General features: G+C 32.1%; 1 protein-coding gene across 1 annotated transcript in view; it reads right to left on the reverse strand.

Moving 5' to 3' along the window:
• The window catches only part of LOC111693166, a 139,470-nt gene extending 125,229 nt beyond the window's left edge, over positions 1-14,241 (reverse strand). Inside the window, exon 1 of the mRNA XM_023457359.1 lies at positions 14,174-14,241. The gene's annotated coding sequence lies outside the window, so the exon portion shown is untranslated. The remainder of the gene's footprint in view (positions 1-14,173) is intronic.
• Positions 14,242-15,012: the final 771 nt, after the last annotated feature.

Here is a 15,012-nt window from a genome sequence, read left to right on the forward strand (position 1 = left end):
AAATTATTTGTCGCAATTCATTAATCTGACGTATTCCAGAAGAATCAAAGTACCAACACCTAAATTCCTACTCTCTTTAGGTTTTCATGGTCGCTGACTACGAACTGATGTCAGAATTAAAAAATTTTGCATTTGACTAGATTTGCAAATAACGATCCGAAATTTCCTTTAAATCGAATACGCATTGGAAAATTGTTTGAAAAAAATGCCATGCTTTGTCCCAACAAAAATGTCTATTATTGCTTCGGATAAACGAAATATAGGAACGCCTGGTATAATATTAACTATTAACAATTTGTTATTATTTCAGTGCACTTTAAATATTTGATACACTACTATAATTTTTTTTCTGTTTTGTTATAAATAATTTCATATATTTAAAAAATGGAACAATCCTTATTAGTAGCTATTAAACTTTTACTTTAAAAGTATTAAACTGATTTATATTGCTCCTTGTACAACTAATTAGGCAGGCAAGTACTCTATTTTATGGCACAATTCGATAAAAATTATAATATGAAATTTGTAGAGCGCATTTTGTTTAAGATTACTCATTTTTTGATCTGGAATGATAGGATGATGGAAAATAATGAACAGCAAAAATAAGTGGGCGAAAATCATGTCATTTAGTATTACCGATCGTTAACCTAGAATCTGCTTTTAATCGCTTTCCAGATTTGGCTATGTTTGTTAATATTTATTTATATATAAACTAATTGGTACGTATATATGAATATGCAAATAATAAACAGTTAATAGAAAGACTGCAAACAGTTGCCGTCTTTGTTTTATTATATTCGATCCCATGAAATGGATATGCGTTATTTACCTACTTTTCTTTTTATTTCCTATCAGGAATTCTCTGTTTTAATGAAAGTTAAATGAAATGTGGCCCTAAAATAATTGGACGCTGATATTAAGAATGAATTTGAAGAATTTGGAACAAATATATTATTCAGAATGTTCATTTTCCGTTTGTTCAGGATTTTAGTGTAAGTTAATTACAAGATATTCCAAAATTAAAAAGACTCATTTTGAATCTGAACTTGATTTGATGCAAAAATAGTATTACCTAACCAAGCTTCATCTTACAACCAAAGAAATGATAATGTTACTAGATTTTGCAATACTCTACCAGCAAAATTGTGCAATTGTGTTAAACAATATAAGAAAAATAATCATATGAAAAAAATCACTATTTCCTTAATTAATAGTTTGGTACTGTTACTTGTTATAATAGAACTTGTATAAAGAATAATGTATTTTCTTTCGCCAAGTTCGTAATATATACGCAAATACATTTTATCAACTCCCACTATAGTAAATATAATAATACATCGTTTTAAGGAGGTAAGTGGATTTTACCGTAGAAGTGGAAGTTACTATGGACAACGGGAGGTAAGTGAGGAAACTTACCTCCCTAGGAAAAAAGCGATTTCGAGTTATAAATGCATATTTTATGAACAAATTAATAGAAATATTTGATGAATATTACATTTTATTAATTATTATGAATATTTATAGTAATTGTGCAGTTATTACTTTAGTAACATTTATAAAATTTGGATAATTATTCCCCTCGCGTTTATTAATTGTCACATTTTTCTCAAAATGATTTGACGGCTCTATTTCAGTCACCGGAGGCTCAATTATTATCTGACTGATCTACAAAAACAGCATGATGCGACGTACTACTAGAACCTGAAGTTGAAGTATCATTGTAAAGATTCCTATTGGCTATTTCATTTTTGTTACCTAAACTGTCAGCAACATAACTTTCCGCAATTGTGGCTGATTTCCACCCACCATGTCTCTTGATTGCTAATACATCAACTCCTGAATTAGCGAGTAACGTTGCCGATGTTCTTCGGAATGAATGGCCTGTTGTCAGGATGTTCTGGTTTCAAAAACTGTGCAATCTTATTAGCAATCATAGAAAGAGTATTCTTGGTGACTGGTTGGTTGTAACAACTACCTGCTTGATAGCGCATAAAAAAGAGTGAAATTTCAGTTTTCATTTCCAATCTACTCTTGATATATTTCTAGGTGAAAAGCAGAACCCAGACGAGAAGTAATTGTAAACGTACGTGACATACCATTTTTAGAATCTGGAATTGTAACTACAATAACGTCATCGAAATTTTTGAGATTGACGTTGTCCAAAGTAAGTTTGCATAACTCAGCAGAACAGCATGCTCCTGCAATGCCTAAGGCCGTCACTAAATTCATTAGTAAATATGTGTTATCGGGTGCCTGAACAAGAAAATCGTTGACTTGTTCTCTTGGAAAAACGTTTGACTTTTTAAGTGTATAGTCGTCATTCTTATGTTTCATAAATGCTCTCAGCTTGGGGTATCTTGATATATCCAAGTTCTCCTCTATGAAAATAGTTTACTTAATCATTGAGTATTCACTCCACAAATTCGCCGGTGACTTTAAAGTTCTTGACTTCTCCCTGAAATATGCTAGCAGTGACATTTCAGAAACACCAGTATTTTTGTTCTGACACCATTCCTTGAAATTTCTATATGCTCGTCCATAGCACACAAAATGAATTGAAATATCAAAAAATAAAACCTTATCTTTATTTCATGAACCATAAAGAACTATGGGAGCAGATAAAATGTTATACACCACGCAGCAGTTTAAGTAGAATTTATCAGTCTCGGACTCTATTCTAGCTCTCGCTCCGCTCGGGCGCAAAATCGTTCTCGACTGGTAAATAATACTTTTTTCCTTTATGGTGTAAATGTACAGGTCATATTTGCGTACATATTTATTCTTACTTGCCTAGTTGGTACATACTGCCAATCTCTTGGTTCTTCAGTTGAGATCGGAAAGACTATACCTATAAAAATGTATACATGTCTTCAAATTCACCAAATATCGTTTCAATCTTCATCTCGTATGAATCTTTGATATTCACTAACATTGACAATCTTATCATTCTCCATTATTACTTGGTTTTTCTGACTACATATGTATCTAACATGTCAATTCAATTTTTATGCACCTATGAAACTCATATAAATAAATTATAGAAGAGCGCTCTCTGCTAATAGGTATGAAGCTTTCTACAGTAGGCATAAACGTTTTTAATAGTCTGTTGAGGTATGTCAGATCCAATTTCATAATTGCGTTGTCGACTCCATTGTCGAACAGCTAAAGACATCTTCAAGTCCAAGCACATTATTTCGAAGAAGATATTGAAAACCATGCATCCAATTTGGCTATATGATCGGTCGATTTAAGTAATTGTTGACAATTTGTAATGAAACACTCTAAGAAAAATGGTACTGGAAATGATCCCATTGAACCGAAACTTAATTTTCCCAGACATCGTGTAAACATATTTTTATCTGTCTGTAACTAACACACAACGTGTAAGACCAGGGTTTTGAAAATTTCATTGAACAATTCACAAAATCTAACACGTAACGGTTGATACAAAATTGTTAAACAATTTGGTTGGTTGCTACGTCATCGACTTAGATTTTGGATGCCTTAAGGAACAAATCGCTCTCTTCTTCAGAAGAAATGAAAACTGTTGTTCCTCAACTGCTACATTACGATGTGGACGCTTGTGATCTTCATCTCTTCCACGATTTGGTTGCAAATTTCCCTTTCCGCTATTTTGTTAAACCACCGCAGTAATGATAGTAGAATTTGGAACATGTCTACCCAAAAAACGTCCTACATACAAGCCATAAACTAATGAATTTTGTCCTTCTTGTCCATAAATTAAATCTATATCCAATAAATCACCATTGCTGTATATAGACTAATTTGAACTCTTGTAAAACTGATGTAAACCACAAACCACGGTAATAAGAGCACTGTGAAAACCACAGTAATACTGGATAAACTCGCATTTCAGGTAATAATAAGACCACGTAATTTACCCCAAAAACAGCTCTATACAAGAAAGTTAACACCACTTCCGCTAGATTCGTACAATTGAGCAATATTTTCATTAAGGACACATCAAGGAAACACCTGTATACAAATATTCAGTTTTCAATTTGGATTTACTCTTGAAATATTCCTAGCTAAAGGTAGTTTTATTAATCTTTGGACGCATCGTTTCAGTATTTTTGAATAACAAACAATCGGTACTTTACATCTCCAGCAGGATCTTTCCAGCACATCCTGATAATTCTTCCTCGAAACATTTTCTTAATAAAATTAAACGCGTTGGCGTGTGGTAAAACCAAGTTAATGTCACAGGGGACATCACTTCCAATTGTTTTTCTCAAAAGAACCCGCTAAATTCACCTGCCCTTGTTGGTCTGCCTAGAATTAATTCTGTTTTAGCATCTGAGTTGGCGTATTGTAAACTCGATTCAAATTTGAATACAACGGACTGACAAAACAATTAGCTCTATTTCATCTCATTACCGAGAATGTTGACCGACTCCACTGTAGCTGGAAAGTAATTAGGAAAAAATGTGGTAACGCCAACACACGTGTATAAGCTGTAAGTGCTATGGAATCAGACGTTAACTCCAATCACTTGGTTTCAGAGATTAACGGGACTATTAACAATGTAAAACGAATATTTTCTATCAATAATAGAAAGATGTTCTAAAAGTACAATAAACTTACGACTAAACCTAGTGCAAAGTTAAGGAAGGTTAATCATATAATATATTTGTCAAATTTGAGAAAATATAAAATAGTGAAATTCTGATGACGTATGGAACCAAGGAAATAGTTATTTACACATAAAGGAGGTAATTATACTTAACTGCTGCGTAGTGTATAACATTTTATCTGCTCCCACAATTCTTTATGGTTCATGAAATAAAGATTAGGTTTTATTTCTCTAATAATTCATTTTGACATACGAAATCTTGCAAAGTCGGCTTGGTTGTTTGGATTTTGTCATTTCTAAGGTGTTTATAAACAAAGCTACATAAAAGATGCAATTTTGTCGGTTTTGAATTATTCTTTCTAAATGAGTGATTTTCAAATAGAAAGTGCAGCAAGTGCTGCCTGTGAATGTTTATTTCCCGAGTCGAAATTGCGCTACGGACGAATATATATAAATTTCAAATAATGGTGCCAGAACAAAAATACTGGTGTTTCTGAAATGTCACTGCTAGCATATTTCATGGAGAAGAACTGTAAAGTCACCGGCGAGTTTGTGGAATGAATACTCAATGATTAAGTCAACTATTTTCATAGAGAAAAACATGAATATATCAAAATACCCCCAAGCTGAGAGCATTTTTACAAGGTAAGAATGACGGCTATATACCTAAAAAGTCAAACGTTTTGACAAGAGAACAAGTCAACAATTTTCTCGTTCAGGCACCCGTTACCAAATATTTTCTAATGAAGGTAGTGATGGTCTTAGGCATTGCAGGAGCATGCCGTTTTGATGAGTTATGCAAACTCACTTTGGACAACGTCAATTTCAAAAATTTCCATAACATTATTGTAGTGACAATTCCAGATTCTAAAAATGGTATGTCACGTACGTTTACAATTACTTCTCGTCTGGGTACTGTTTCTCAACAAGAAATATATCAAGAGAGAAATAGATTGGAAATTAAAACTGAAATTTCACGCTTTTTTATACGCTATCAAGCAGGTGGATGTTACAACCAACCAATGACCAAAAACACCCTCTCTGTGATTCATAATAACATTGCACAGTTTTTGAAACTAGAACATTCTAAAACATATACAGGTGATTCATTCCGAATAATATCGGCAACGTTACTGGCTAAAACAGGAGTTGATGGATCAGTCAGATAATATTGAGCCTCCCTTGACTGAAATGGAGCGGTCAAATCATTTTGAAAAAAATGTGACAATTAGTAAACGCGAGGGGAATAATTATCCGGATTTTATAAATGTTACTAAATGTAATAATTGTACAATTACTATAAATATTCATTGATAATAATTAATAAAAGGAAGGTAAGTTACCTCACTTACCTCCCGTTTTCTACAGCAACTTCCACTTCTACGATAAAATCCACTTACCTCCTTAAAAACAATGTATTAATACTCTGTTTACTATAGTGAGAGCAGATAAAGGTTTTTATCTCGTTCAATTCAAAAAGTTCGGATATTTTCTGAACAGACCCCGTACATCTATGAAATGAGTGAATCGTACAAAGGAATCGTCAAACGTAACAGAGTAACCAAAACCATTTGCATAGCAATCTTACATTTTCGAACCTATACCTATCTCACTATCCTTCGAAAAAATCTACAGGAATGTTTTTTTTTTACTTTCAATGATTTATTTACAAAAATAGATCAATAAAAAATATGTTAAACACCGTAAGTAAAAGGCTTATCAAAAAGATTTTAAATAGTAATAATTTACGTGTTATTTTTTATCATCATCAGACTAGTAGGTCAATTGTATTTCTCAATGAAAGATAAATTTGAGGAATCATATCCGTTTCGCATAATTTCTGGAATTCAATGTATTAATTGCTCTGGAATTTATGTTGGACAAACAGAACAAAATATAAAATGCAGAATCCATTCTCATAAATCGTGTTATAACCCTAAACATTTGAAGAAAAAGACACAAACAGCATTAGCATCCCATCATTTTAAATACAGTCGCAATATTAGAGCCTTGATAATGAATTTAATTATCAAAAACGAGTTTATAATAGAGATGTTATTTATAGCTAACGAAAAGTTAGATGCAGATAATTTAAGCACTATCCAGATTGGCATTATTAATAAATTTATTAAGTGGTAACCAAATGATAATATCTACATTATCCTTTGCTTGTCAAAGTTTTTTTGGTTTTTATTATTTGCCTTACTACTAAATTCTCGTTTTTAAATACACTTTGAGTCTTGTTCATACCTGAGGAAGATTTTAAGTATCGAAATGTTGGCCTAGTAAGAAAGTCAAGACTCTCATTTCATTGACCTATATCGCCGACTTTATACATTCTTATATAACCTTCTAAAATTATTACATCGATGTTTAAATCACTTTGTATTTTGTAAATTTCTGCGCCATTATCTCCAAATTAATATTATCTAAAAGTCATCGTAATAAATTTACACATAGTTTTCTTTAATTGTGTTTGCGTTTTGCAAATTTGCTAATGAACTAGAAAAAAATCCAAGCATTTACCATAAAAGATACTGAACACTTAAAAACGTACTGAGTAATCATAACATCAATTTTCCGTATGCTTTCGCAAAAACATCTCTGAGAAATTAACCAATCACTATTTTTATCGTTATCTATTTGTTAAATGTTCATCTCTCGCATTAACCTATGAAACTGTTTGCGATGTTTACTACAGTATCTGGTCAGATAATTTGTTTCGTTTTTTGCCTATCAAAAATGTGGGTGCATCGCATTAACCCGTGCCTGTTTTCCTAAGTGGATTCCGGTGGGTGTGAGAATAAATCAGAAGGTATTTCTATGGGTAAAAGAGCATTGTCCAGCATTGGATGGCATTTGTTGTTTGAATTATTAATTAATACGTAAATAGATTCAAACAATGTGATCATTAGTCAACAGGATTGTTCTAATATGAGGAGGTAAACAATAAAGTTTCAAAGTTTATTGGAAATATCGCTTCAAGAAATAATTGTTACAATAAAATGAAATAATTTGGTAAAGAACTTGACCTACTTCAATTTTTGTGTGACGTTTAACTGCCAATTTAAGAAATTTTAAAGGTGAAACGAATTTGGCGGTCAGCTACAGCTGACGTCACAACGTGCTAGACGATGCCTTAATTGCATCTGTTAATAGGAAGTTCAACTATTATCTCATACCACTCACCTTCTTCTATTTAGTAATAAAGGGGTAGAATGGAGTCACTTAAATAAGGAGTTTTCTGTAGTAACATTTTCATAGTCCAGAATGTCACAAGGTTGATGACAATGGCATACAGTTCAAGTAAAAATTTAAAAAAATCAGTAAAAATGTATATGAGGTGGTATTCGCGAAAGTGTACTGGGTGTCTCAATAGTATGAGCCTACTGTGTGGATACAAAAAATTTAAATAAAATTTGGGACACGTGGTGTTAAATGGGAAGAGGTAAGCTGCATTTGCAATCGAAAGTATTATCTTTGGGATTTCACAGAAACGAGGAAAAAAAATTGGGTATGTTTCTGGAAAAAATATAATTGATGACGTCATTAGGCGTTTCTGTCAAATCCCAAAGGTAATTTTTTGTTTATTGTAAAATAATATATGTACCAACTAAACTTCTAGTGATTCCGCTAATAGAGGTGATTTTTCGAAATCTAACAATTGTTACCCGAAAATTAGATCAAATCAACAGAACCATCACCGTTTATTGACGAAGGATAATTAAGGACCCCCCCTGTCTTATTTTATACTACATTCAGGAGCCACAGGTATATCGTAGAATTGTGATAACTTTCTAAAAGTTTCCGTATTCAATGTGAGTAATAGAAACGAGTTATCAATACCTCTCTTATAACTAGAAGCTGATGTTACTACACATTAACATTCCGAATTAATGTTTGTTAATAAGCATATCATATTTCCTGACTTCCACATTCAGATGCGGGTTCAATGAATCGGCTACGGTGTGGATGCCAAAATCCACCTGGGAGAAAATCTTGCTGCTTATCTATAAATTGCTTAACGGAAATATGTGGGAGTCTTATTTATTCAGTAATGTTCCGTACTGACATTTTCTTAATTACACTGCTCGACACTTAACGCGTACTTTTAGGTCAATATTGTCTAGTTAGGAAAGGATATTTAACAGATTTGTAATTATATCGACTTATTTCAGACTCATTTTACATCATTATTTCTGCCTCTGTAATGGACCGTGAAATTATTGAAATATAACTAATTTAGGTAAGTTTACTTGTGCACCCTGTAATATTAGCTCGCATCGAACAATTTTACGCTATTTTATGATTTATTTCATCAAGACCAATTTTTTTAAATTAATTAGCATATATTTAATACTTTCGTGTGATTTTTATACAGGTGTCCGGAAAGGTCATGTCAAAAATGAAGGGGTATACAGGGGAGCTCAAAATAGTTGTGGTAGTTACATAAAAAAAATTCCTATCGGGCTTCGTTATGAATCGCCTTCAAAAAAGAAGTGTGAAAACAAATTCCAATTAAGTATAACTTCTAAGTCGTTACCAGACAACAATGATATTTGGGCAATTAAAGTAACTCATAATGTTAATTTCCAAGTTTAAATTGATATTAACTGATGTCTGGATTAAACATTCCTCTCTCAATTTTCTAAAAAAAAAGATATATCTATATATAGTTTATAGTTCTCGGAACGGATGGTCCAAAAAGTAAAATGTTTCAGTCAACTCTAATTTATCGAAAAGTTAAGAGTCTTCAAGTAGGTTTAGCGTCGCCACAAGGCCGTCCTTCGGAGAAGGCCCCATGAAATTTAGCAATATTCTTTTGAACAAGTTCACTTAGCCGTCGGGGCCATGTGTTTAACATCTGGTATAAAGAGAAAAATCGATATTTCTAATAACGCGCCAAATGCATTCAAAAGAACGTAGGAATTCCAAGAATAAGTTTTTAGAAGTTGTTAGAAAAATAATAATAGATCAAATAGCTGGTTTTTAGGCGGATTTTCCAAGATATAAGAATAGATTAAATGAAATCGACTAATCCGTTCCGTATTGCTATACGGAGTCACTAGAGGAAGGCTAGGGTTACTTGCGAGTTCAGTTACAGAATTATTTATATAATGTAAGTCCAGTCAATTAGATAATTATTAACATAGTATAGTTATACCAAAGCGTCCCGATATTCAGGAGTCCACCAATAAGATGAAAACAGAAACTTCTAAATCCAAGAAATGGGCGTGTCGAAGTGAGGTGTCGAATTCAGGAGAGGTCTCCGAAAAGCAGACAGTTTTTCCTTGGGTTCCACATTGTGCAGTCTATAAGTTTTAGAGTCCCGGATTAATTTAATAATGGATAAAGTTATTCAAAATTTTGCTATGGATCTCGCGTTCCCTGAATCTCGGTATGCTGTCGCGTGTAAATAAATTAATTAATAATGTTGTTCGAGCCGTTGTGTCGTTATTTTGTTTGTTTGTTTTGTTTATTGTTATTAAAACCCTTCCTGAAAGTTTTGGTGTTTCCTTTTGTTTCTCTCAACTTCAGTGTCACCCTGTATAGCCAGCCACTGGATTACATTCTACGTAAGCAATAGAGGGTATGTGCCTGAAATTCATTCTCTGAACATGCAACCTTTTTAAGTTCCCACGTATTAATTAAAGTGTAAGGATAATTATAAATTCCCTTTCGAGAATTAAATATCTTTTGAAATCCAGACTCGTTATGATACTGGTCATAACGGTAGATAGGTAATTAAAGAAATAACCCCTCAGGTTACACATATATCAATCGATATATTGTACCGTTTTTGAATAAAATCGAATTTTATAAATAACATACATGTATTGTATCAAAAATGAGATATTAACATTTTTGTAAAAATTTTGGAAATTGAAAAGACTCAACAAGTATGTATAATTAGCAGTTAAATATTTGTCAATAATCATTTTGACATCATTTATATTGATTCAATATCATGTTAGCTATGAAGAATTTACAGATATTCATCTAATGTACGAACCTGCAGAATGTAATGCTTCTGAAGCTGTTCGGATTTACGCCAACCGCTTTTCAAATAGAATAGAATTTGCATATTTGAAGTGACGAAAACCTCCATGCTATTATTCAGACAAAACACTAATAAAAGTTTATTACATAGATGGGAATAATTGGAAATTACTTAGTGGACCAAATATCATTGATGAAGCTTTAAATGGGGATAAATACCTACATTTACTGCAAGAACACCTTGACCCATTATTGGAAGACGTCCCTTTAAACATTTGAAATAACATGTGGCTCATGCCCGATGGTGCACCACCCCATTTTAGCAGGGCAGTAAGGGCTTTTTTAAATACCACATTTCCCGATCGATGGATCGGTCTAGGTAGTCCTTTTCCGTGGCTGCCTCGGTGTCCCGATCTTAATGCTCTCATTTTTGCTTTTTGGGCCCATCTTAAAAGTTTTGTCTATCAAACTCCTATAAATAGTAAGGAGGAATTATTAAATCGCATAATTACATACGCCGACATCATTAGAAGTACAGCGGAGGTGTTTGAGCAATTTCAGAAAATGCATTGAAGTTCAAGGTGCACATATTGAACATCTTACTTAACAGTTCTCTTTTTTCTTTTAATTCTATAGAAACCAAGGTTTTTACAAAAATGTTAGTATCACATTATTGATACAATAAATGTATGTTATTAATAAAATTCGAATTTCTCAAAAACGGTACAAGATATCGACTGATGTACGGTATACCTTTTTTTTAATAAAGTGAGAGAGGAATCGAACTATGAAAGAAAAATGTCAAAATTGGCAACACTGTCGAAGATGTATAAATTTAGATGGATCATTTTGTCTGCTCCTGTATAATTCAGGCACATTGAATATCAGTTTAAACTTGGAAAAGAACATTACCGTGAGTTACTTTAATTGCCCAAATTTCATTGTTGTCATGGTAACGACTTAGAAGTTATAATTGAATATGTTTTTCAAACTTCTTTCTTTGAAGGCGAATAACTCCACAACGAAACCCGATAAGAAAAAATTTTTTATGAAGTGCTGCAACTATTTTGAGCTCCCCTGCATACCCCCTTCATTTTTTACACTACCTTTCCGGACACCCTGTATAAGTCTGTAAAATAAATCACTTATATTGAGTATCAATCTATTCAAACAAAAATTTAAAAACTATTTTTTAGGTTAGTACGCAAAACTGTACCAAGGTAACTTGGTCTAAATCGGTTTATTCTTACTCAAGTTACCCTTGAAGAATGGCCAATCCGCTTGCGGACACCCTGCAACGAAACACTATTCGTGTCGTGCGTCCCAAAGAAATTCTAGAGATGCCGTGGTTGTTAATGTTCCACACTGTATAGGCTGTTCAAATTTTTATAAAACAGAGTACAGAATTGCATTAATGTTATTTGATTGACTTGAGACAATCAACAATAAAATAAATCAGAACCATACTCACTCTATCGTCATCGATATGTTTAGAACTATTGCTGAATTAATTATTGGTAATTATTTTATTAGCTCTATTAATTTAAAGTAGCAAAGTGGTTTCAGTCAACGGTCGTGGAGTTTTAAGTATAAAAAAAAGATTAGAAAAAATGTCAAGAAAAAAAATAAAATTCGATATAAGACTAATTAGGGAACGGAAATGAGTTTATGATATAATTAAACTGGGATTTTATGACAATTCCACAGTCATTGTAGTTTCATCGCGGGAAATATCACCAAATGAGGGCTCATCGTTTTTTTTTAAGTAATTATACGTACGATACGAGGTTGCTACTGTTAAAAGTCATAATTTGCCATGATAATTGTATACTAAAAGTGTAGTGAATAAAAAGTCTTTAGTAACTGTATTTAAAATTAAATTCAAACGATGTTCACGTAAAAGTTTCTGGATTTAGCGAAACATCCGTTTGTTATTCAAGAGAATCAGATGATATTCTAAGTGTCTAAAATTTATGTACCAGCAAGTCACCATAGTAATATAGAAAATAATAATAATTATTATTGTAAGAAACCCAGAGAAGGTTAGCAACAATTTCAGTTATATAACGACTTTACTTTATAGAGACAGCGTTATCTTAATAGAATTTTTGCTAACAGAGCAAAGTTTAATAAACTTGAAGCAAATCTAAGACAGTTATTGTATACGAAAAATATGTATGTAACAATAACTTAATAATATTAATAAACAAAAGATGTACTGTTCAAACTGTTGTCCATTTCTTTCGATACATAATTCACATCTTCGAATTACACCGCATTTAATGTAACGTTATGTGGAATATTATTTATTGCGGTACTAATTCTGTCTTTCAACTGATCAATATTATTTGGCGGTGTTAGATAAATTTCGCTTTTTACGAAACCCCAAAGAAAAAATCCAAAGGATGAATATCTGGGAGTCCTGGCGGTCGGTGTACAGGTCCTCTTGTACCAATCCAGCGGTCTTCAATTGTACCATTCAAATAATTTATGTTTATTTGGGTATTATGTGGATGTGCACCGTCTTTTTGGAAAATTATATGGATATACTCATTAACTGTTAATTCTTCCAAATACTCTTGCAACTAACTGATCTCTCAAAAAATTGTTATACCTTTCACCTGTTAAAGAACCATCAATGTTCAATATTTTTGAACCTACTGTACCGCACATTAACATGAAATCAATTTTGAAAATTTCTTTCTATTATTATTATTGCTAGGATTATCGTGGCTCCAATGGTATGATGTATTACGGTTAAACATGCTGTTGTTAGAAAAATTACTTTCATCTGTCCATGATATCATTTTTGGATAGTTGAGATTATTATTTGCGTTATTTAACTACCAGCGACAAAACTGTATCTTTGTTAGTCATTTTCATGAAGATGTTGAACCAAATTGACCTTGTCAAACAATTAAACTTGCAGCAAATCAACTTCTTCATTAAAATCATTCAATTTGTTATAAGTTAAACTTGAAAGGTGACAACAATTACAAACAAACCTATACGTGATAGATAGCCGTATGCAAAATTGTTTTTCCTATTTGATATGATTTAGAAAGCGAGCACCGTAAACTAATGTAAAAGGCCGAAAATATTCTCATATTTTCTCAAAAATTTCGTTATGTAAAGGCATACTTTCATATGGTTGGAAAGAGAATAAAAAAATCAATCAAGACGTGAAAAAGAATTTATAGTCCCATTTAAAAATATATATACTGTACAAGGTGTCCAAAAATAAGTAACTTTTATAATCAAATAGAGATAATCTTAATTTGACCATAGAAATCCGTAGTGACTGCTAGTGCAAGCATTGCAAGTGGGTTAATTTCCTATTACTCATAGTTATATTTTAGTTTTTAATTCAATCAGTTCAATAATTCTTTAATACCGTCTGATTTTATTTAATAAATCATCCACTAAATGAGGAATATGGGTGTTCTTACGTCAAATAAAGCTTCGTACATATTAAAATCGATCGTAAAATAAAATACATTCACCCTGTAAATTTATAAAACTTATACCTGAGATAATGAAAACAGACTAATTAAGGTTGAAGTAACATAGGCTACTTACAGGAAAACTGTTTTATAAAAATCCAAACAAGGAATACTGCTGCACGTGTTCACTGCACTTATAGATTTATATCTAAACGATCTCTTGGCAGCTCTCACGCTAAATAAGTAAATAATTTAACTAGCGTAAATCCCGCTGTGGAAAATTTAGTGCCTCTAGACATAACAGAGGCAACAAAACAAAAGTTTGTGGAAATCATGACTTTCTAATACTCCATTCCACATTTAAATTTGAATTTACAAATAGATATAAATGTTTTAAACATAAGAAGCATGTTGATAAAGATAACTAAAAAATATCTGGCATATACCGAGTGACCCAGACCATAGAATCACCCCTATAGCTCGCTTAGTGTTAACGACATGATACTGGATAAGACTAGCAGGCAACAAACTTACTAATTTCTATAACTTTCGGTTTAACTATTAAGTAACCACAAATATTTTCGAAATTTATTTGGAACACCCTATATTTTTTCGCTTATTTTGAATCAATTTTAATCAAAAATGTATCAAATAGATTAAATTTGGAGATGGAGAAAAATTAGTTTTTTCAACTACTGATAAAAATTGAACAAATTAACATAGATTTTTTACATATTGCAATGGTTGAAATGGAACGTACATAATGAACATTTCTTTTTACAATTTATTGTTAATTTTTTTGTTGTACTTGACATTTAAAAATGTATTATTCCCAATCTATTTTGTGTTTTTACTATATTTGACACAAATATACGAATAACGTGTGAATTTACACTGACTTGTTTTGGCTCAACCAATCAGATTAATCATGCAATCACCCGGTGTGGTGAGAAATCTGCTAGCGGTCTAGCAGAT

Source organism: Anoplophora glabripennis, unplaced genomic scaffold (genome assembly GCF_000390285.2).
Source record: "Anoplophora glabripennis isolate ALB-LARVAE unplaced genomic scaffold, Agla_2.0 scaffold64, whole genome shotgun sequence".
NCBI classification, from domain to species: Eukaryota; Metazoa; Arthropoda; class Insecta; order Coleoptera; family Cerambycidae; genus Anoplophora; species Anoplophora glabripennis.